Source organism: Pristiophorus japonicus, chromosome 11 (genome assembly GCF_044704955.1).
Source record: "Pristiophorus japonicus isolate sPriJap1 chromosome 11, sPriJap1.hap1, whole genome shotgun sequence".
NCBI classification, from domain to species: domain Eukaryota; kingdom Metazoa; phylum Chordata; class Chondrichthyes; family Pristiophoridae; genus Pristiophorus; species Pristiophorus japonicus.
In genome coordinates, this window is record NC_091987.1 from 95,280,477 (window position 1) to 95,303,457 (window position 22,981).

Genomic DNA, 22,981 nt, shown 5'->3' on the forward strand with positions numbered 1-22,981 from the left:
TGGAATGAATTAACTAGACCAGCCAACAGATGGAAATAATTATTTACTTGCAATGTGGAATGAAAGCAAGTGCTATGGGAAGGTGAATACGGAGGAGCCCATGTGTTGAATTGGACAGCAAGTATACTGGTACAGTATTCAGTTTTTCCTTTGAGATGATGAGGGATTGGCTCATGGGGAGTTCTGTCCCTCTCAAGACACATTCTACAAAATGGTCGCATTAGTGGTGAAAGCATACAAAACTAATTTGAATATATGGTGAACACCAGTTAATCACTTGCAAATGATCTGAATGGATTTACTGTTCATTTTTGTGCATCTGTTGCTTTAGTAACACATCCCATGGTGCTTTAAAGAGAAGAAACAGATATGATAATAAGAGAATTGGAGAAGATGGCAAGGGTATGATTAAATAGATAGGCTTGGAGAAGAGTCTGAAGGTCATAAGAGCAATCTACTGGATTTCCACCCTATTAAATAGCATAATTTCTTCCTTTAACTTTCAGAGTAATTAGCCTATGTAAAGCTGGATTAGCTTTAACAATTAAAGAAACATTTTTGAATTTGTAAAATAAATGACATGATTATATTGTAAATCTACTTTGCAAATGCCACATAATAAAAAAAATACATATTTTAAAATATACATAATCCAGTGCTCAAAGTATTAACAGCTATGAGCAGGAGCTTCTTAATAAGAGCAGCCCTGTGGTAAGGAATTCTCCCATTATCCATTGTCTATTAAATAAGCACCAGTGCAAACTGCCTGCATTGATTCCAATGGTCTACTGCTGAAGGTCGACAACTCTTTTATTGAGAACAAAATAAACATTAAATCAAGTGCCCCCTGATTAAAGGGGGGAACACTCCAAACAGTTTTCAAGTGCCCTTTTTTTGTTTTGTGGGGTTTTTTTTGTGGGTTTTTTTGGGCACTAATACAAGTGCCCCCTGGCTAAAAGGGGAGGGGGACACTAAAACCTGGCACAGGAAACAAATTAAACTTTAAAACATTTAAAATCAAATGAAAATTTGGTTGCCGGGGATGATGATGCACTCCAGTCCCTCCGGCGCCCACCTCTCGCGGAAGGCCGCGAGCGTACCGGTGGACACCATGTGCCCCATATCCAGGGACTCCCTGGCTCGGATGTAACTGCAGATGAGAGGCAGGCAGTCGGGCTGAACGACCCCCTCGACCGCCCGCTGCCTGGACCGGCTGATGGGCTGAAGGTCTACAACTCTTTTTGCAAAACAAAATTAAACAGTTAAATCAAGTGCCCCCTGACCTGGCGGACACTCCAAACACTTTTCAAGGCCCTTTTTTTTTAATGGGCTTTTTTGTGATTTTTATTTTGGGCACTAAAACCATATATTTTACAAGTGCCCCCTATAAAAGGGGAGGAGGACACTAAAACCGGCAATAAAAACAAATTAAACTTCAAAACATCTAAAATCAAATTAAAATTTGGTTGGCAGGGGTGATGATGCACTCCAGTCCATCCGGCGCCCACCTCCCGTGGAAGCCGCGAGCATGCTGGTGGACACCGCGTGCTCCATCTCCAGGGACTCCCTGGCTCGGATGTAACTGCAGAAGAGAGGCAGGCAGTCGGGCTGATCGACCCCTTCGACCGCCCGCTGCCTGGACCGGCTGATGAGCTGAAGGTCGACAACTCTTTTGGGAAGCAAAATTAAACAGTTAAATCAAGTGCCCCCCCGATCTGGGGGACACTCCAAACACTTTTCATGTGCCCTTTTTTTTGTGTTTTTTGGTGATTTTTGTGTATTTTGGGGGTGTCCCCTATAAAAAGGGTGGGGACACTAAAACCGGCAATTAAAACAAATTAAACTTTAAAACATATAAAATCAAATTAAAATTTGGTTGCCGGTGTCATGTATCTTACATTATTATATATAACTGTATCCTAACATGCAAAACATGACTGGAATAAGATATGACCTGTAACCACCAGCATACCTTACCACCAGGGGTGCACTTGCAAGAGACAGGTATATAAGGACAGGTCTCAGGCAAGTGCAGCATTCCAGAGCTGTGAAATAAAGGTGCAGGTCCAGAGTGACCTTGATTTCACTATATGCCTCGTGTGAATCTGTACTGAGGGGACAGGACTTTACAGTGGCGACGAGTTACGGGATTATAGAATCCACAGCATGGCGAACAACGGATCAGATGAAAAGTACAATGTGGGAGACAATTGGGAGGACTTTATAGAAAGGCTCCAGCAAAGCTTTGTAACCAAAGACTGGTTAGGCGACGATAAGGCAGACAAGAGAAGAGCCCATCTCTTGACCAGCTGTGGCTCGAAAGCATACGCTTTAATGAAGGATCTGTTGGCACCCGAGAAACCAGCAAGCAAGTCGTTTGCAGAATTGAGCACATTGGTAAGAGACCACCTGAAGTCAGCGAGCAGCCTACACATGGCCAGACACAGGTTCGACAACTACAGACGCTGTGTGGGCCAGAGCATACCCGACTTCGTGGCGGAACTTCGGAGGTTGGCTAGTTTATGTGAGTTCTCCGATGAACTGAGGAGAGAAATGCTGAGAGACTTTTTCATTGAAGGAATAGGCCACGCAGGCATATTCCGAAAGCTCATAGAGACCAAGAACCTGACCTTAGAGGCAGCAGCACTGGTTGCACAGACATTCTTGGTAGGGGAAGAAGAAACGAGGTTGATTTACAATGCAGGTACGACAACTAATGAAATATCAGAACAAGAAGTTCACAGCACTAAACAAGCTGCTACCCCCACACAAAGTCAAAACCGGGAGAACAGGCTCTCGACAGCAGGCAGAAGCCATCAAGGGCCAGAGGAACGGTCGTTCACACCTCATCAACCCACAATGCGAGCAATCAATTACAAACTGAGAGAAGCTCAACAGAGATCAGCCAGATGCAGCTCATTCTTTGGAAACACTTTGAACAATGGAACAGGTCTGTGCTGGAGGTGTGGGGTGGGCACTCGTCAAGGGGATGTCGATTTCAGTAGGCTGATTGCAGAAATTATGAATATACAGGGCATTTGGCCCGCATTTGCAAAAAAACGGCAGCTCGGCTGGTATACGAATCGGATGGGTCGGAAAGCGGACCAGAAGATAGTGGGGACAGTTCCCGGGACACCGATGTACAACGGGTCAACACGATCAATGGTCGCTGCTCCTACAACAGGACGCCTCCTATAATGATGAGGGTCCTACTCAACGGGATATCTGTCAACATGGAGCTGGATACGGGAGCGAGTCAATCTCTCATGGGCGCTCAACAATTTGAACAACTGTGGCCACATAAAAGAGACAGACCAAAACTTACAAGGGTCGACACCAAACTAAGGACCTATACCAAAGAAATCGTACCAGTCCTCGGCAGCGCCATGCTCTCTGTCACACACAAAGGGACAGTGAACCGACTTCCCCTGTGGATTGTCCCCGGAGACCCCCCAGCACTGCTGGGGAGAAGCTGGCTGGCAAAACTAAACTGGAAATGGGATGATGTCCATGCCATGTCATTAGAGAAACGGACCTCCTGCTCAACAGTTATAAAGCAATTTGAACATCTCTTTCAGCCAGGTGTGGGCACTTTCAAAGGGATCAAAGTCAAAATCTACATCACACAGGATGCTAGACCGGTCCATCACAAGGCCAGAGCTGTACCCTATGTGATGAGGGAAAAGATTGAACACGAACTAGACAGGCTTCTGTGGGAAGGCATAATATCACCTGTGGAATTTAGCGGCTGGGCAAGTCCCATCATCCCAGTCACGAAGCCTGATGGATCCGTACGAATCTATGGGGACTACAAATCTACCATAAACAGAGTCTCCCTACAGGACCAGTACCCGCTGCCCAGAGTGGAGGACTTATTTGCCACATTGGCTGGAGGTAAACTTTTCTCAAAATTAGACCTCACATCTGTGTTTATGACGCAAGAATTGACCGAGGAATCCAAGCTACTCACCACCATCAACACACATCGAGGCCTTTTCATGTACAATCGATGCCCATTCGGCATCAGGTCGGCAGTTGCCATATTCCAGCGCAACATGGAGAGTCTGCTCAAGTCCATCCCGGGGACGGTTGTATTTCAAGACGACATACTTATCACGGGCAGGGACACCGACTCCCATCTCCGTAATTTGGAGGAAGTACTAAAGCGGTTGGATCGGGTAGGCCGAAGAGTTAAGAAATCCAAGTGCCTGTTTCTCGCACCCGAAGTTTAATTTTTGGGCAGAAGGATTGCCACTGATGGAATCCGCCCAACAGAGTCCAAAACAGAAGTAATTTGCCTGGCACCCAGGCTCCGGAATGTCTCAGAACTGCGCGCCTTTCTCGGGCTACTCAATTACTTTGGGAACTTTATGCAGAACTTAAGCACGCTGCTGGAGCCTCTCCATGTGCTACTCAGGAATGGGTGCGATTGGTTTTGGGGGGACGCACAGGAACGCGCCTTCAATAAGGCACACAACCTTCTGTGTTCCAACAGTGTTTTGACTTTCTTTGACCCAGGTAAAAAGCTAGTTCTCACATGCGATGCGTCAGCATATGGGGTCAGGTGCGTTTTGCAACATGTCAATAGTGCGGGCAAATTACAATCCATAGCTTATGCCTCCAGTTCACTTTCGCGGGCAGAGCGCGGGTACGGAATGGTAGAGAAGGAGGCTCTCGCGTGCGTGTACGGTGTCAAAAAGATGCACCAATACTTTTTCGGGGCCAAGTTCGCGTTAGAAACCGACCACAAGCCCTTCACGTCCCTCCTATCCGAGAGCAAGGCAATAAACGTCAGCGCCTCAGCGTGAATTCAACGGTGGGCACTAATGCTGGCGTCCTACGACTATACCATAAGGCACAAACCAGGCACAGACAACTGTGCCGACGAGCTCAGCAGGCTACCCCTGGCGACCACGGAAGGGTCTAACGAACAGGACTGTGAGATAGTCATAGCAATCAATGCCTTTGAGTCCACAGGTTCGCCCATGACGGCTCGCCAAATCAGAGCCTGGACGGCCAGCGACCCCACGTTATCCTTAGTAAAAAGATGTGTCCTAACCGGTGACTGGGCAGAGGCCGCGATGCCTGCCCCGAGGAATTAAAACGATTTCACAGGCGCATGCATGAGCTATCACTACAAGCAGACTTTCTGATATGGGGCAGACGAGTAGTCATGCCTCTGCGAGGCAGAGAGGCATTTGTCCGGGAGCTCCACCGCGAGCACCCGGGGATCGTTCTCATGAAGGCCATAGCCAGATCCCACATCTGGTGGCCTGGTATTGACGTGGACTTGGAACTCTGTGTCCGAAGGTGCACCATTTGTGCCTAACTCAACAATGCCCCCAGGGAGACTCCACTGAGCCCCTGGCCCTGGCCTACCAAACCGTGGTTGCGGGTGCAAAATGTTCCTCGTAGTTGTAGATGCATTTTCAAAGTGGATCGAATGCACCATTTTAAACTCGAGCACAACCTCCACTACTGTGGAGAGCCTCGCAACCATGTTTGCAACGCACGGAATCCCTGACATATTGGTTATTGGTCAATGACAATGGTCCATGCTTCACCAGTGCAGAATTCCAAGACTTTATACTTGACCACGGTATAAATCACGTCAAGACTGCACCGTTCAAGCCGGCCTCCAATGGCCAGGCAGAGAGAGCAGTGCAAATCATTAAACAAGGCATGCTTAAAATCCAAGGTCCCACGCTGCAGGGTCGCCTGTCGCGACTGCTGCTGGCATACAGATCTCGTCCGCATTCACTGACTGGGATCCCCCCCACGCACCTGTTGATGAAAAGGACTTTAAAAACAAGGCTCTCATTAATCCTCCCAGACATGCACAAAATCGTTGAGGCAAAGTGCCGTAAGCTGACTGAGTACCATGACAGAAATTCGAGGGGAGATGGAATGAGATAGGGGACAAAGTGTTTGTACTAAACTATGGCAGGGGTCCCAAATGGCTTGCAGGGACAGTGCCGGGCAAGGAAGGAAACAGGCTACTGGTAGTACAAATGGACAATGGCAAAACCTGCCGGAGACATGTAGACCAAGTCAAAAGCAGATTTACCAACAACACTGCGGAACCAGAGGCAGACTACAATGTGGAACTTGCACCATACCTGGTGGACAAACAGAGGGAACAACCTGAGGAAAGGGCAATCCCAACAGACAGCCCAGGTGAGTCAACAACAATCACACCAATCGAAACAGACAGTCCAGGCGAGATACCAGCAACCACACCCAAAGAAAAACAGACACCAAGGCAAACAACTGAACCACAACTCAGACGCTCCACGCGAGAGCGTAGACCACCTGAGAGACTGAACCTATAAAGACAATAAGACCTTGGGGGAGGGTGATGTCATGTATCTTACATTATTATATATAACTGTATCCTAATATGCTATACATGACTGTAATAAGATATGACCTGTAACCACCAGCATACCTTACCACCAGGGGTGCACTTGCAAGAGACAGGTATATAAGGGCAGGTCTCAGGCAAGTGCAGCATTCCAGAGCTGTGAAATAAAGGTGCAGGTCCAGAGTGACCTTGACTTCACTACATGCCTCGTGTGAATCTGTACTGAGGGGACAGGACTTTACAGCCGGGCATAACGATGCACTCCAGTCCCTCCGGCGCCCACCTCTTGCGGAAGGCCGCGAGGGTACCGGTGGACACCGCTTGCTCCATCTCCAAGGACACCCTGGCGCGGATGTACGCGTGGAAGAGAGGCGGGCAGTCAGGCTGAACGATCCCCTCGATCGCCCGCTTGCCTGGACCAGCTGATGGGCTGAATGTCTACAACTCTTTTGCGGGGCGGGAACAAAATAAACATTAGATCAAGTGCCCCCCCCCCGATCTGGAGGACACTCCAGGCACTTTTAACGGCCCTCTTTTTTTATATTTTTTGTTTTTGTGATTTTTTTGGGGGGCATTAAAATTATATATTTTACACGTGCCCCCTATACTGAAGGTCTACAAACATTAGTCTAGCTGTCACACCTGGTTTATATTATGGTTCGAAAGGTTGTAACACTGACCTATTGAGTTTCTTAGGAGTGGTTCTGTCGCATGGTAATAACAGGAGGCTTTTTATGTCCCTCCAATTTTCTCCCTCCCTCTCCTGAAGGTTGAGTACAGTTCTGTGGGTGCCAGACACCGTTTCCCAGTATGTGTCCCAAGTGATCATTCCTTTATGTGTGAGACTAGACCCTGAGCTTTGGCAGACTATTCACCCATGGATGGCATTATGGCTGAGTCCAAACCTGTCCGCACGCCTTTCCATAAAGTGGACGGTGACCAGAAGTGACAGAAATAGAATTTTGATTTAATTTGTTAAGTTTGTTTTAATTTTGGTTAAGTTACAGTTTTTATTAGTTGTGTCCATGCTACCTTTTAATAAGTGATGGTATTTGGCAGCAACCTCTGCAATTAAAAGAGTGATCAGAAGTGGCAGAATTTTTCCTTCATGCCACCATGGCTGTGATCAGTTAACTCAGCACAGATGGGGATTTGATCCCAGGATCTTCCTGACCTGTAAAGTTTTTAGTGGCACTGTGCATTGCATTTACTCACTGAGCCATTGTGGGTGCCAGAAGGAGGATCTTATTAGATATCTTGCCAGTGCCTCGTCTACTTGGGGTGGGGGGGGGGGGGGGGAAATGAAACTGTAAAGGGCCACAATAACTAGCTAACAAAATGCAGATGTATGTTGTTTAATGTACTTGGATTTACTAACCCAATAAGGATTCACTGCAGTGTTAGCCAAGAGTCATGCCTATAAAGCAGCAAACATGGTGTAAATTGTCATGATAATCTAGTACATTTTTCCGCTAGATTGCTTAAGGAATTACCGTATCAAATTTGCTGAGTAAATGGTCCCTCTACATGTCTGTCAATTACCATGGTTCCTGCTAACTGGTATGAAGAATTTCTTTTGAATTTTGTTCACGTGTTTTATGTTGCCAACTTTTGTTCAATGGAGTATAAAGTAATAAAAATGCTGTGATGGTTGGCATTAATGTTCACTAGCTCGCATATTACATTTTGTAATTGTATTTTGAATTCAGAAAAATAAAGGCATTGTTGTATTCAAAAGTAATGCTAGATTTGTTTTATTTATGCAATTTTCAACAATAGAATTTCCAAAATTAAATGTCTGAGTCACAAAAATAACCCGTTTTATCTAAATGGTGAACTCTAGATGTAGGCATTTATATAAACTAAAGACTGCACATTAAACTTGTCTAGTTATTCTGTGAGTTCCTCAGTGGGTCTGGTTTTGGCACAGTCAGTGCTAGCTCAAAATGATATTACAGCAGACGGTGGATTCTTACTGCCAAAAAGTTTATATCTTTTATTGTCTAGTGCTAGGAAACTGCTGCACATGGGAGGGTTACATTGAGATAATTTGGGACTGCTCAACTCAAGCCTATGACAGAGATCCTCCATCGCCCTGCATCAAATCTTCAATACTCGATTATCAACACAGTTCAGGGGCTAGAACCTCCACTTTTTTTGCATGCTTAACGCCCACTTAATACCTATTTTACCACTGAAATGACGTATATCGCCCATATAGCGCCCATTTTGGCACAAAATGGAAACTGACGGGAATTTTTAGGAAACTTATCATGGAGCGTTACTTTCCCCATGTGCTTAACGGTGGGAAAAAATATTACCGCCCGGCCACTTTTTTTGAGAGGAATCAGAATGGGCGACATCAACGCCCATAAAATCGCCTAGCGTTACTTTCCGAATGGAATTAATGCCGAAATTCAATAATACCGCCCATCCACTTTTTTTTGTCGTAAAGAGCACATCTGGCGAAACTAACGCCCAGGAGATCGCCCAACGTCACTTTCACCACCTCGCACACATATCGCCCACAATATCGCTTGCCCCCAAAAAACGCCCAGAACAAATGGAACTGTTCTGAACGAACGGCAGTGGTGTGGCTGGCATTTTTAAAATAGCACTCTTACTTGTGGAGCTGATATCTGAACAATTTGCCTGAAAGAGTGTTGATGTGAATGACAATGCTGACACACTGCTGTGTGTGCAGCTCAGACATCAATGGTGCCCATCATCTTGGTGCCGGTTAAAGTTTACGTTGATTGATGTTATGTTATATTTAACCCTTTCATGTTAAGGAATCACCGGTGTGTAACGGTGCAGCTATCTGAGACAATGCGCAATAAGATTATGTTCAATAACAAAAGTTTTATAACAACATTGGTCTGAAATCATAAGTATCACAGCCAATAACACCCAACCCCTGCCCATACCCCACTTTTTCCACCAATGACATCAATCAAATGTTCAACATGTCCAGCAACACAGAATACAAAGGCACAGCAGGAGGGTGGTCCTCAGCTCCCATACATTACAAAAAATTGCATACACCCAGATGGAGATATAACAAAGCCATCACCTGTGGACATACACCTCACTTTCCTTCCCCCCTCCCTTTCTTCTCCCCACCTATACCCTTTCCCCTCCTCGCTCCATGACTCCTGGTTGAGATGCGGTCATTGCACGGGTACGGGAGCAGGGAGTACCGAGGGGGCAACATTGTCTGATGCAGAAGCAGGATTTTGGTCCTTGCTCTCATCTGTCGTTCGCAGTGGTGGTGCGGAACCTAGGGGTGGAGTGCCGCGCTCGGGGACCACTGGGAGGCCAAGAGCAGCAGCGTTCCTGGCTATCGCATCCAGGGCATCCACAATTTGTGGAATGTACTCGGTCATGGTGGCCAGCTGTCGGGATATGCCCCCTAATGCTTCGATGAGCTGGTCTACAGTCTACAGTCCTCCTGGACAACTGTACCATCTCTCCGTTGTCATGTGGCGCTTGTGGAACAGACCTGCCGCGTCCACGAGACTTCCGCAGGGCCGGCGCCGTCCTGGGGACAAATGGGGTGCCCTGTGGTGAGGTACTTAGGGCCAGTACCTCCAGAGTGGAGGCGGGAATGATCGAGGATCACAAGATGGCCTTGGGGTGGAATGGCTTCTGGAGCGTGGCGATGCAGGTTCCTCGAAATCCGCGCTCTCATCTGTGGGGAACAGACCCAGCGGAGTGACGGGCGAGAATCGGAGCTCCTCAGCAGCAGATGTTGGATCATTCGGAGAGTCGAGCCCTGCGCCCCCACCTTCTGGCCACTGTGATCTTGCCTTGGGATGCGCTGCTGGCTGAGCTGTAAAACATAAATGAGGTTATTAGAAGAGAAGGGGGTGCTAGGGTCACAAGGTGAGTCCAGTGCTACACACAGCATATGCACGACAAAAGCACCACCGCTCTCAAAATCATCGCAGACATCACATTTCATGACCATCAACACATTTGCATTGCAATGATTTTCATTAGGCCATCATTATTTCTATGACAATTTAAAAAATCATCTATCATATATAATTGTTCGGATATGAGTGGGTGTGGCATCTATTGAATTTACATCACGCAATGGTGTAAGCTTTACTCACGTGGCATCACTTCAGGGTCTGCAGATGCGTCAGTGGATGTCCGGGGGTACTTCCCCACGAGTGCGTGCACCCGCCCCTCCATCTCAGTGATGTCGCTGGGGACTGGTGGCCCCCCACCCATTCGCCTCTGCACGGACCTCATCGTCGATAGCTTCTTCTGTAAAAGGTGACAGGACGACATGGCATGAGATCATTGCATGATATCATTGCTAGGTACAGTCACAGAGACTGATACAACACATAACCGACAGATGTAATCATGATTATTATGAAAATTATCATTCTTTACCTAAAGATGTACATCGTAACCGCAAGCTTTGAGTAAAACATTCCCAGTAAAAGTGCAAGACCTCACATCTGATGATAGTCACTCATGACTGTTACAAATCAAATTATATAAATACATAAGTACATGTAAATCAATGTAATACTTACTCTTGCGGATGCCACAAGGTTGTTCCATCGTTTGCAGCATTGGTTGCCCTCACGAACCTCGTTGGTCGCCGACGAGATCACCTCTGCTATCTCGGTCCATATCCTCTGGTATGCCTTTGGGGTGGGCTTACCACGCCCTCCCTGTGTCAAATCACCCCAGCATAATTCGACCTCCTGCAGGAGGGAGGCATTTGCCTCGGACGAGAACCTCCTGGCTCTTTTGCGTCATCCAATGTGCTCTTCTTCCACCTCACTGCTCTCTCCAGCATCAGTATCCACAGCATGCTGTGATGCCTCCTCCTCTCTCTCCATTATAGGCCAAATTCAGGCAAATATGTGGCTGGTAACAGCTACTTTTTGTTTGCCTACTTGCTGTAAAGCTCTAAAGTCTCCCTCCTTTCTCCCAAAGCAGCCACACCACACCCAGACATATCTTCAGTCCCTCTGAGCTCCCTCTCTCTCTGTCTCCTTTTCTGCGCATGTCATGATGACCCTTGACCTCCTGAATCGCAGGAATCGAGCATTGCCATGCCATTGCTAAGGACGGCCACACTTTATGGCAGAAGATCAAAAAAATGTTAAGCTACAGCCCATTTCATATCGCTCGCGGTAACGTCCATTTTCAAAGATGGAGACTAGGTACTTTGAGAATGGACGAGAAGCCGGCGATCTGAAAACCCATTTTTAATGCCCACACCAGAAATATCGCCCATTTTTGGACGATAGCCACAAAAGTGGAGGTTCTAGCCCCAGGTTACTAAGCACAAATGAGTAATCCTCCTCCTTCCCCACAAATATGGACAAAATCTAATCTTAGTGATATTTATAGAAATTAGAAAATGTTTTGCTTTTTGAAATAATTTTACCAGTTTGGGGATGGAATGGTGGAATCAACTTTTCAGTTAAGAGATCTGGATTGAAGTCCAATGAAATTTAAGTGTGCGCTGATGGCTGAGAGAATCCTGTGTGAAAAAGAGTTGGTCAAAATCAACCCAGTTCTTAGTATATGTAGGCACACATCGTAAAACAGCTAACTAAACTGGCCAAAAGCCATGGTCACTTTTTGACTGCGGTAAACATGGCTGCTTTCAGTCTTCGTTATTTTACTTTAGCACCAAAAGGCTGATTTTCTGGGTTCCTGCCGCAGGAAGGGAACGACACTCGGTGGGCCGTGCGTAACAGGATTACAGGCAACGCATCTACCATTTCCTAAAACCTGCGGGCAGCAGCCAGGTTTCCATCCAGTAGCATGAACTTGGAAACTGGGCCTCGAGTTGCATATTTTAGTAAGTTGCTTTTAGAATTCTTTTGTATCTTTAATGAACACATTTAAATAGGGTTTTACCTTCAACCTCTCAGAACTGCTGTTGACTCTGTTCCTAGTGCCTGGCTCAGAGCAATAAAAGCAGAGGCCCAGAGGGAGGTTACATGGCAGTGCTGGGGGAAAAATTCATACCCTTTCAAAAATGATGTGCAAATTTTGGAATTTTATCATTTTTGTCACAAACATTGTAAAGTGTTTTGTAGAACAGTGTGTTTTAGCTTCATCAACATGTGAAGAAAATGTTTATAACATTATAAATGTTTATAAGCTAAGGTAGGTACTGCAAGGAATTTAATAGCCAGAGTGTTCTGGACAAGTTTCAATCGCTGAGATGGGTCAGAGAGGAATTTCCCAGATTTTTTCCCCAAAATTTATCTTCTTTTGCCTCTCCCAGGAGATCATATGGTTTCAGATGGGGTGGAGTGCATATGTTGTGATACACAAGGTATTGCAATTGTGTGGGACAGGCTTGATGATCTTTACCTGTCCGTCATTTTTCGTATGTTTGTATAATTTACATACAAGCAATATAAGTAGCCTGAGAACAGTCTGTTTACTAGGGCACAAATTTAATTTAATCTGGGCCCAAAGGCGATACCAGGTACCAGGTACAGGCTCTGTAGTACATTTATTTACAAAGTATTTATGTGCTCTTTTCATTTTCCTCTTCAATGTTTCCATTGAATGGACTCAATTTTCCCCAAAGCATTTTTTTGGTGTACTTGAAGAGTTACGCCCGATTTTTTGGGGCCCAAGTACGCAAAAACAAAAGTGTTGTAAGTTTCACCGTTGGATCTCTTCATTTTGGCGTGGCCTAACCAGGGGGGGGTGGAGCTCGGGCTGCCATGGTAACCAGGGACACAATGCGAGCTGAGGCTGAAAAGTGAAGCATACCGCTACCTCCCAATACATTAAAAGAATTGAAAAACACATAGCACCACAGTCCCATTCCTCTCTCTCTATATATTTTATATATATATATATATATATATATTTATTTGCGCCGATTTCCTTAACTCTAAAGAAGGTTTTTCAGGATAGGCCACATACGCTGGCCTAATCAGAACTAGAGTAGCTCTCAGCTGGCCAAACTTCCCTAAATGGCCAGAAGTGGCGTAGGTGGCTGGTTACACCCCCGTTGGCTGAAAAAAAACTGACTTAAAACATTCGTAACTAACTGAGTTATACTGGTGCAAATTAATTGGGGAAACTGGGGTTTTTAAATTCGGCCAGAAAAAGCAGCCTGCTCTTATAAAAAACGGCGCAAATACTGGGGAAAATTGAGCCCAACGTTTCTATTTCTCTCATCTTTTTCTTTCATTTTCCCTCATCGTATCGTGAATGTTCTGTGTTGCCAACCTTCCAGAATTCGACGTCTTTTTCTGATGGCATCATTGGGAAGTTCTGAGAGCGGTTGATGAGAGATAACCCCTCCACCCTGACATCTGTCGCTCCGTGAAACAGCTCTGCACTTTCTCATGTCCCAATGGACATGGAGACAGGTCTGCTGCCTGAGCTGAGAAAATAAGCACAGCTGTCCGGCGCTCAAATCTCCACAGTTGCAGGTAGCAGAAGCCTAGCACATAGATTCGAGTCTGTATACTTCTCTTAAAAATCTATATTTTTGCTCTCGAATGGCAGATTTGTGCTTGTCCTGTAGTAAATAATTTTGTACTTTTAGAATAATCTTTCAGTAAGATTCCCTTGCATTCTTTATTAAACATTTTTTTTAATGATATTCATTTCCCCCAGCACAACTTTTGCACATCCTAATTGCACCTCCATGTTCATCCACATCCCGACTGGAAAATCAGGCAATGTGTATAACATTCCCGTTTGTTTACACCACTCCCGCTAAAGTTGAAAGTTCAAAAGCAAAATACTGCGGATGCTGGAATCTGAAATAAAAACAGCAAATGCTGGAAATCTCAGCAGGTCAGGCAGCATCAGTGGAGAGAAGTATAAACTTTGTCACTCTGTTCCTCTACACTTCTTAGTGTCCTACCAGTTAATGTGTAGATTTGCTTTGTTAGCCCTCCCCAAATACATTATCTCACACTTCTCCAGATTGAATTCCATTTGCCACTGTTTTGCCCACATGACCAGTTCTTGCAGTCTACAGCTTTCTTCCTCACTATCAACCACACGGCCAATTTTTGTACCATCTGCAAATTTCTTAATCATGCCCCCTACATTGAGGTCTAAATCATTGATATATACCACAAAAAGCAAGGGACATAGGCACAAGTTTTGGGCCGCGCCTAGAACGGCGCAACCCCGACCTGGACGCCCGTTTTTCGTGTCCGAAAGTGCGCCTAAAAAAATACTTACAGATTCTCCGGCTCCCTGCAGGTCCTCCGGCGCAGCACGAGCTGTGGGGGCCGGAGCCAGGTCCCTGCGCTGAAAACAGTGCCGAGACCTCTACGCAGGCGCGCTACAGTGGGCGCGCATGTGCAGTAGCTCCAGGCACCCAAAACTGTGTGGGAGGGGCCCGAAGCACGCAGCCCCTAGCCCTGGCCGAATGGGCTCACCGGGGCAGCGTGGATCAAGCTGCGCCTCCCACGCCCAGCTCCTGCTTCCTCCCTTCAGCTGGCTCTCTCAAACCGCACCCCCCCCCCCCACTCCGGAGGCTGCACTCCCGCTCCGACTCCCCCCCAATCCGACCCCCCCCCACCCCCGACTCGACTCCCTCCCCCCGACCCGATCCCCGCTCCCCCCCCACCCCGGATCCGACCCGACTCGACTCTCGCTCCCCCGTCCCGGACTCGACCCGACTCCCACTCCACTCCTGGACCCGACTCGACTCCCCCCCCCTCTGGACCCGACTCGACTCCCGCTCCCCACCCCCCGGACCCGACCTCTGCTTCCCCGCCGGACCCGACCCGACTCGACTCGACTCCCGCTCCCCTGCCCCGGACTCGACCCGACTCCCGCTCCGCTCCCAGACCCGACTCGACTCGACTCCCCCCCGACCCGACTCCCACTCCGCCCCCCCGGACCCGACCCGACTCGACTCGACTCCCGCTCTCCCGGCCCGGACTCGACTCGACTCCCCCCCGGACCCGACTCGACTCCCCCCCGACCCGACTCCCACTCCGCCCCCCCGGACCCGACCCGACCCGACTCGACTCCCGCTCTCCCGGCCCGGACTCGACTCGACTCCCCCCCGGACCCGACTCGACTCCCCCCCGACCCGACTCCCACTCCGCCCCCCCGGACCCGACCCGACCCGACTCGACTCCCGCTCTCCCGGCCCGGACTCGACTCGACTCCCCCCCGGACCCGACTCGACTCCCCCCCCCGACCCGACTCCCACTCCCCCCCCGGACCCGACCCGACTCGACTCGACTCCCGCTCTCCCGGCCCGGACTCGACTCGACTCCCCCCCGGACCCGACTCGACTCCCCCCCGACCCGACTCCCACTCCGCCCCCCCGGACCCGACTCGACTCGACTCCCGCTCCCCTGCCCCGGACTCGACCCGACTCCCGCTCCGCTCCCGGACCCGACTCGACTCGACTCCCCCCCCGGACCCGACTCCCACTCCACCCCCCCGGACCCGACCCGACTCGACTCCCGCTCTCCCGGCCCGGACTCGACTCGACTCCCCCCCCGGACCCGACCCGACTCGACTCCCGCTCTCCCGGCCCGGACTCGACTCGACTCCCCCCCGGACCCGACTCGACTCCCCCCCCCCGACCCGACTCCCGCTCCGCTCCCGGCCCAGACTCGACTCGACTCCTGCTCTGCCCCCGAACTCGACTCGACATCCCCCACCCCCCTCCCCGGACCCGACTCGACTCCCGCTCCCCGGACTCGACCCCACTCCCGCTCCGCTCCCGGACCCGACTCGACTCGACTCGACTCCCCCCCCGGACCCGACTCGACTCCCCCCCGACCCGACTCCCACTCCGCCCCCCCCGGACCCGACCCGACTCGACTCCCGCTCCCCCGGCCCGGACTCGACCCGACTTCTGCTCTGCCCCCGAACTCGACTCGACTTCCCCCACCCCCCTCCCCGGACCCGATTCGACTCCCGCTCCCCGGACTCGACCCGACTCCCTCTCCACTCCCGGACCGACTCCCGTTCCCCACCACCCCCACCACCCCCCCGGACCCGACCCGACCCCCGGCCACCTACCTTTAACTCCGGTGCAGGAGGCGGGCTCTTTCCTCTCTCCTCTTCCTCTCTCTCTCCTTCCCTTCTCTCCCTCTTTCCTCCCTCCCTTCTCCCCTACCTCCTTTCTCCCCCTCCCTCCCTCCCCCACTTCTCCAACCCTTCTCCCCTCCCTCCCCCCCTTCTCCCCTCCCTCACCCCTTCTCCCCTCCCTCACCCCTTCTCCCCTCCCTCCCTCCCTCCCCACTTCTCCCCTTCTCCCCCTCTCTCCCTTCTCCCCTCCCTCCTTCCCCCCCTTTTCCCTCCCTCTCTCTCCCCCTCCCTCCCTCCCTCTTTCCCTCTCCCTCTCCCCTCCCTCCGCCCCCCTTCCTCCCCCTCCCCTCACTGTCAGAAACACTGACACTGACAGACGGAGAGTGAGAGAGACACACAGACAGACAGACAGAGAGATAGAGACACTGACAGAGACACACTGGGGGGGCCGTCCCAGCACGCTGTTGGAGGGCTCCCGGTGCTGCAGTCGGTAAGTAGAAAATGTTTTATTTATTGATTTTTTAATTTTTTTTATTTTTTATTAATTTTTTTGATTGATTTATTGGTTGATTTATTGATGTATTTATCATTTATTATTGATGATGGCTCTTTTTTTTAAACTGAAGTGTTTAATGTTTGTAAAACCCCCCCCCTCCCCCCCCATTCCCTACGCCTGATTTGTAACCTACGCCTGTTTTTCTGAGCGTACAAAAATCTACACTTACTCCATTCTAAGTTAGTTTGGAGTAAGTTTTCACTGCCTAAACTTTCAAAACGGTCGTAAGTGGCCGGACACGCCCCCTTTTGAAAAAAAAAATCTGTTCCAAACTGAAACTGTTCTAACTGACTAGAACTGGAACAAACTAAATGCCGAGAATTGCAATTTCTAAGATACTCCATTCTAAACCAGTTGCTTCAAAAGAACAGGACCAACTCAGGCCGAAACTTGGCCCCCTATTACTGAGCTCTGCATTACCCCACTGGAAAAAGCTTTCCAGACACAAAATTATCCATCAACCATTATCCTTTGTTTCCTGCCACTGAGCCAATTTTGGACCTAACTTGATGTTATGTATCTGTACAGCATGCACTCCCATGTTCCGCCACCAGGGAGCACATCCCCTGAAGTCCCAAGGGATCCCAGCATCCCTTGGGAGCACTATATATAAGCCAGCCCCTAAGGCCTGTTCCTCACTCTGGAGTGTCTTAATAAAGACTGAGGTCACTGTTACTTTAACCTCCCTGTGTGCAGTCTCATCTGTGTTAGGAACACATTAACTGGCAACGAGTATACGAATCCAATGCAAAGATGCAGCAAACTGTGGGCATCCTGGAGAAGTTCTCAGAGGATGAGGACTGTGAAGTCTATGTCGAACAGCTAGACCAGTACTTTGTAGCCAACGAGCTGGACGGAGAAGGAAGTGCTGCAAAAAAGAGAGCGGTCCTCCTCACGGTCTGCGGGGCACCGACCTACAGCCTCATGAAGAATTTTCTGGCTCCAGTGAAACCCACAGATAAGTCATATGAGGAACTGTGTACACTGGTTTGGGAGCATATTAACCCGAGGGACAGCGTGCTGATGGCGAAGTATCGGTTCTATACGTACCAGCGATCTGAAGGTCAGGAAGTGGCGAGCTACGTCACCAAGCTAAGGTGACTTGCAGGATAATGTGAGTTTGATGGCTACCTGGAGCAGACGCTCAGAGACTTTTTTGTACTGGGCATTGGCCACGAGATCATCCTACGAAAACTTTTGACTGTCGAGACACCGATCCTCAATAAGGCCATTGCGATAGCGCAGGCATTTATGTTCACCAGTGATAACACTGATGGAGAGCGTTTCCATAGAGCAAAGGCACCTGTGGCATAATGTTAGAATTAAATATGTGTGTGTAAAATGGTGGCAGGATATGTATGAAGATGGCTGCCAGTGATTCAGCAAAGCATTAAGGGAGTGCAGCTAGCAGAATTAACCACATTCCTAGTTACTGAGAACTGCCGTTCCTTACACAGGAATACACAAAAAAGATGAGCTCAGCAGATGTCTCTAATCAACAGGCTTCCAGGCCCCAGACAAGATGTACCAGTAGAATGGTAGAACAATAGTACTCCTGTAACAGGATTGAGATAAGGAAACTACCCAAATACAGCACCCAAGGACAGTAAAATAAGGGGGGGGGGCCTGGACAATGTCACAAGACCATGAGTAACTCTTAGCAACACATGAGGCAATCACGCAGCCACCTGATGTTTAGAGACCAATTCTACTGGTCTAACTGAATCTATATCTAATCTATAATCAATATGATTGGATATGTCCAGCCGAAATGGGCTGATGTAACTGCAGTAAACTGTTGTAAAACATATAAATATCATGAAATCCTTTGTTCAGTGGAGAGAGGTGCCTGGATGAACCAGTGGCTTCATAGAAACATAGAAACATAGAAAATAGGTGCAGGAGCAGGCCATTCAGCCCTTCTAGCCTGCACCGCCATTCAATGAGTTCATGGCTGAACATGAAACTTCAGTACCCCATTCCTGCTTTCACGCCATACCCCTTGATCCCCCGAGTAGTAAGGACTTCATCTAACTCCCTTTTGAATATATTTAGTGAATTGGCCTCAACTACTTTCTGTGGTAGAGAATTCCACAGGTTCACCACTCTCTGGGTGAAGAAGTTTCTCCTCATCTCGGTTCTAAATAGCTTACCCCTTATCCTTAGACTGTGACCCCTGGTTCTGGACTTCCCCAACATTGGGAACATTCTTCCTGCATCAAACCTGTCCAAACCCGTCAGAATTTTATATGTTTCTATGAGGTCCCCTCTCACTCTTCTGAACTCCAGTGAATACAAGCCCAGTTGATCCAGTCTTTCTTGATAGGTCAGTCCCACCATCCCGGGAATCAGTCTGGTGAATCTTCGCTGCACTCCCTCAATAGCAAGAATGTCCTTCCTCAAGTTAGGAGACCAAAACTGTACACAATACTCCAGGTGTGGCCTCACCAAGGCCCTGTACAACTGTAGCAACACCTCCCTGCCCCTGTACTCAAATCCCCTCGCTATGAAGGCCAACATGCCATTTGCTTTCTTAACCGCCTGCTGTACCTGCATGCCAACCTTCAATGACTGATGTACCATGACACCCAGGTCTCGTTGCACCTTCCCTTTTCCTAATCTGTCACCATTCAGATAATAGTCTGTCTCTCTGTTTTTACCACCAAAGTGGATAACCTCACATTTATCCACATTATACTTCATCTGCCACGCATTTGCCCACTCACCTAACCTATCCAAGTCACTCTGCAGCCTCATAGCATCCTCCTCGCAGCTCACACTGCAACCCAACTTAGTGTCATCCGCAAATTTGGAGATACTACATTTAATCCCCTCGTCTAAATCATTAATGTACAATGTAAACAGCTGGGGCCCCAGCACAGAACCCTGCGGTACCCCACTAGTCACTGCCTGCCATTCCGAAAAGTACCCATTTACTCCTACTCTTTGCTTCCTGTCTGACAACCAGTTCTCAATCCACGTCAGCACACTACCCCCAATCCCATGTGCTTTAACTTTGCACATTAATCTCCTGTGTGGGACCTTGTCGAAAGCCTTCTGAAAGTCCAAATATACCACATCAACTGGTACTCCTTTGTCCACTTTACTGGAAACATCCTCAAAAAATTCCAGAAGATTTGTCAAGCATGATCTCCCTTTCACAAATCCATGCTGACTTGGACCTATCATGTCACCATTTTCCAAATGCGCTGCTATGACATTCTTAATAATTGATTCCATCATTTTACCCACTACTGAGGTCAGGCTGACCGGTCTATAATTCCCTGCTTTCTCTCTCCCTCCTTTTTTAAAAAGTGGGGTTACTTTGGCTACCCTCCACTCCATAGGAACTGATCCAGAGTCAATGGAATGTTGGAAAATGACTGTCAATGCATCCGCTATTTCCAAGGCCACCTCCTTAAGTACTCTGGGATGCAGTCCATCAGGCCCTGGGGATTTATCGGCCTTCAATCCCATCAATTTCCCCAACACAATTTCCCGACTAATAAAGATTTCCCTCAGTTCCTCCTCCTTACTAGACCCTCTGACCCCTTTTATATCCGGAAGGTTGTTTGTGTCCTCCTTAGTGAATACTGAACCAAAGTACTTGTTCAATTGGTCTGCCATTTCTTTGTTCCCCGTTATGACTTCCCCTGATTCTGACTGCAGGGGACCTATGTTTTTCTTTACATACCTATAGAAACTTTTGCAATCCGCCTTAATGTTCCCTGCAAGCTTCTTCTCATACTCCATTTTCCCTGCCCTAATCAAACCCTTTGTCCTCCTCTGCTGAGTTCTAAATTTCTCCCAGTCCCCGGGTTCGCTGCTATTTCTGGCCAATTTGTATGCCATTTCCTTGGCTTTAATACTATCCCTGATTTCCCTAGATAGCCACGGTTGAGCCACCTTCCCTTTTTTATTTTTACGCCAGACAGGAATGTACAATTGTTGTAATTCATCCATGCGGTCTCTAAATGTCTGCCATTGCCCATCCACAGTCAACCCCTTAAGTATCATTAGCCAATCTATCTTAGCCAATTCATGCCTCATACCTTCAAAGTTACCCTTCTTTAAGTTCTGGACCATGGTCTCTGAATTAACTGTTTCATTCTCCATCCTAATGCAGAATTCTACCATATTATGGTCACTCTTCCCCAAGGGGCCTCGCACAATGAGATTGCTAATTAATCCTCTCTCATTACACAACACCCAGTCTAAGATGGCCTCCCCCCTAGTTGGTTCCTCGACATATTGGTCTAGAAAACCATCCCTTATGCACTCCAGGAAATCCTCCTCCACCGTATTGCTTCCAGTTTGGCTAGCCCAATCTATGTGCATATTAAAGTCACCCATTATAATGCTGCACCTTTATTGCATGCACTCCTAATTTCCTGTTTGATGCCCTCCCCAACATCACTACTACTGTTTGGAGGTCTGTACACAACTCCCACTAACGATTTTTGCCCTTTAGTGTTCTGCAGCTCTACCCATATAGATTCCACATCATCCAAGCTAATGTCTTTCCTAACTATTGCATTAATCTCCTCTTTAACCAGCAATGCTACCCCACCTCCTTTTCCTTTTATTCTATCCTTCCTGAATGTTGAATACCCCTGGATGTTGAGTTCCCAGCCCTGATCATCCTGGAGCCACGTCTCCGTAATCCCAATCACATCATATTTGTTAACATCTATTTGCACAATTAATTCATCCACCTTATTGCGGATACTCCTTGCATTAAGACACAAAGCCTTCAGGCTTGCTTTTTTAACACCCTTTGTCCTTTTAGAATTTTGCTGTACAGTGGCCCTTTTTGTTCTTTGCCTTGGGTTTCTCTGCCCAGCACTTTTCCTCATCTCCTTTCTGTCTTTTGCTTTTGCCACATTTTTGTCTCCCTCTGTCTCCCTGCATAGGTTCCCATCCCCCTGCAATATTAGTTTAACTTCTCCCCAACAGCATTAGCAAACACTCCCCCTAGGACATTGGTTCCGGTCCTGCCCAGGTGCAGACCGTCCGGTTTGTACTGGTCCCACTTCCCCCAGAACCGGTTCCAATGCCCCAAGAATTTGAATCCCTCCCTGCTGCACCACTGCTCAAGCCACGTATTCATCTGCGCTATCCTGCGATTCCTACTCTGACTAGCACGTGGCACTGGTAGCAATCCCGAGATTACTACTTTTGAGGTCCTACTATTTAATTTAGCTCCTAGCTCCTTAAATTCTTTTCGTAGGACCTCATCCCTTTTTTTACCTATGTCGTTGGTACCAATGTGCACCACGACAACTGGCTGTTCTCCCTCCCATTTCAGAATGTCCTGCATCCGCTCCGAGACATCCTTGACATCATCTCCCCGCCGGCGTAATAAACCGTTTTGAAGTATGGAACCGACCCAGAGTGACGAGTGATTCTTCCAGAGAACATTCATGCTAACAATGGCGTAGTCGGCAGGATATTGCGGAGGGCGTTGGGACACCCCTGGAGAATCCGGGTGAGTATAAGTCTGAGTAAAAAAAAATAGCGGAGTGCTGGAGGTGAACGCACAGGTTGATCGACACGGATGGATGGTCCAGTATCTCACACACCTAGCCTGAGCCTGAATTAAGAGGACTTAGTCCCATGTGACGGCCAGGATCAAGTAGGCATAGAGAATCCCCCTGAGACCATAGGATCGTGAGACCGAGCGACACCTCCCGGACCCAGTAAGGGAATTGGCAGTAGATGCCGGGGGATAAGGGACCAGGTGGTGTCCAGAGGCCGACGCAATATCCAAACTGTGAGAAGGGTCGAACCAACAGGCAAACGGTGGTAGGTAGTCGTTAAGTAGACGTAGGGCACTGCGGGAATTGCTTAAACGCGTTTTAAGAATTGTATAAGTTTGTGTAATAGCAGACTTGTGACCTGACAATAGCTAGAGACAGTCTACTACAAGTCACGCTAGGTAAAAGTGGACCTCTGAGAGTAAGATTCCTCACGAGCTAACCATACCCAATGTGGCCAAAGTAACAACAGAATTCGAGTGGGAGCCCGAAAGGTCC

The 22,981-nt window shown here is 48.3% G+C and overlaps 1 protein-coding gene across 1 annotated transcript in view; it reads right to left on the minus strand.

The window, feature by feature from the left end:
• mrap (melanocortin 2 receptor accessory protein) overlaps nucleotides 1-11,862 on the minus strand; it is a 161,997-nt gene extending 150,135 nt beyond the window's left edge. Inside the window, exon 1 of the transcript XR_011595836.1 lies at nucleotides 11,784-11,862. The gene's annotated coding sequence lies outside the window, so the exon portion shown is untranslated. The remainder of the gene's footprint in view (nucleotides 1-11,783) is intronic.
• Between the last annotated feature and the right edge of the window lie 11,119 nt (nucleotides 11,863-22,981).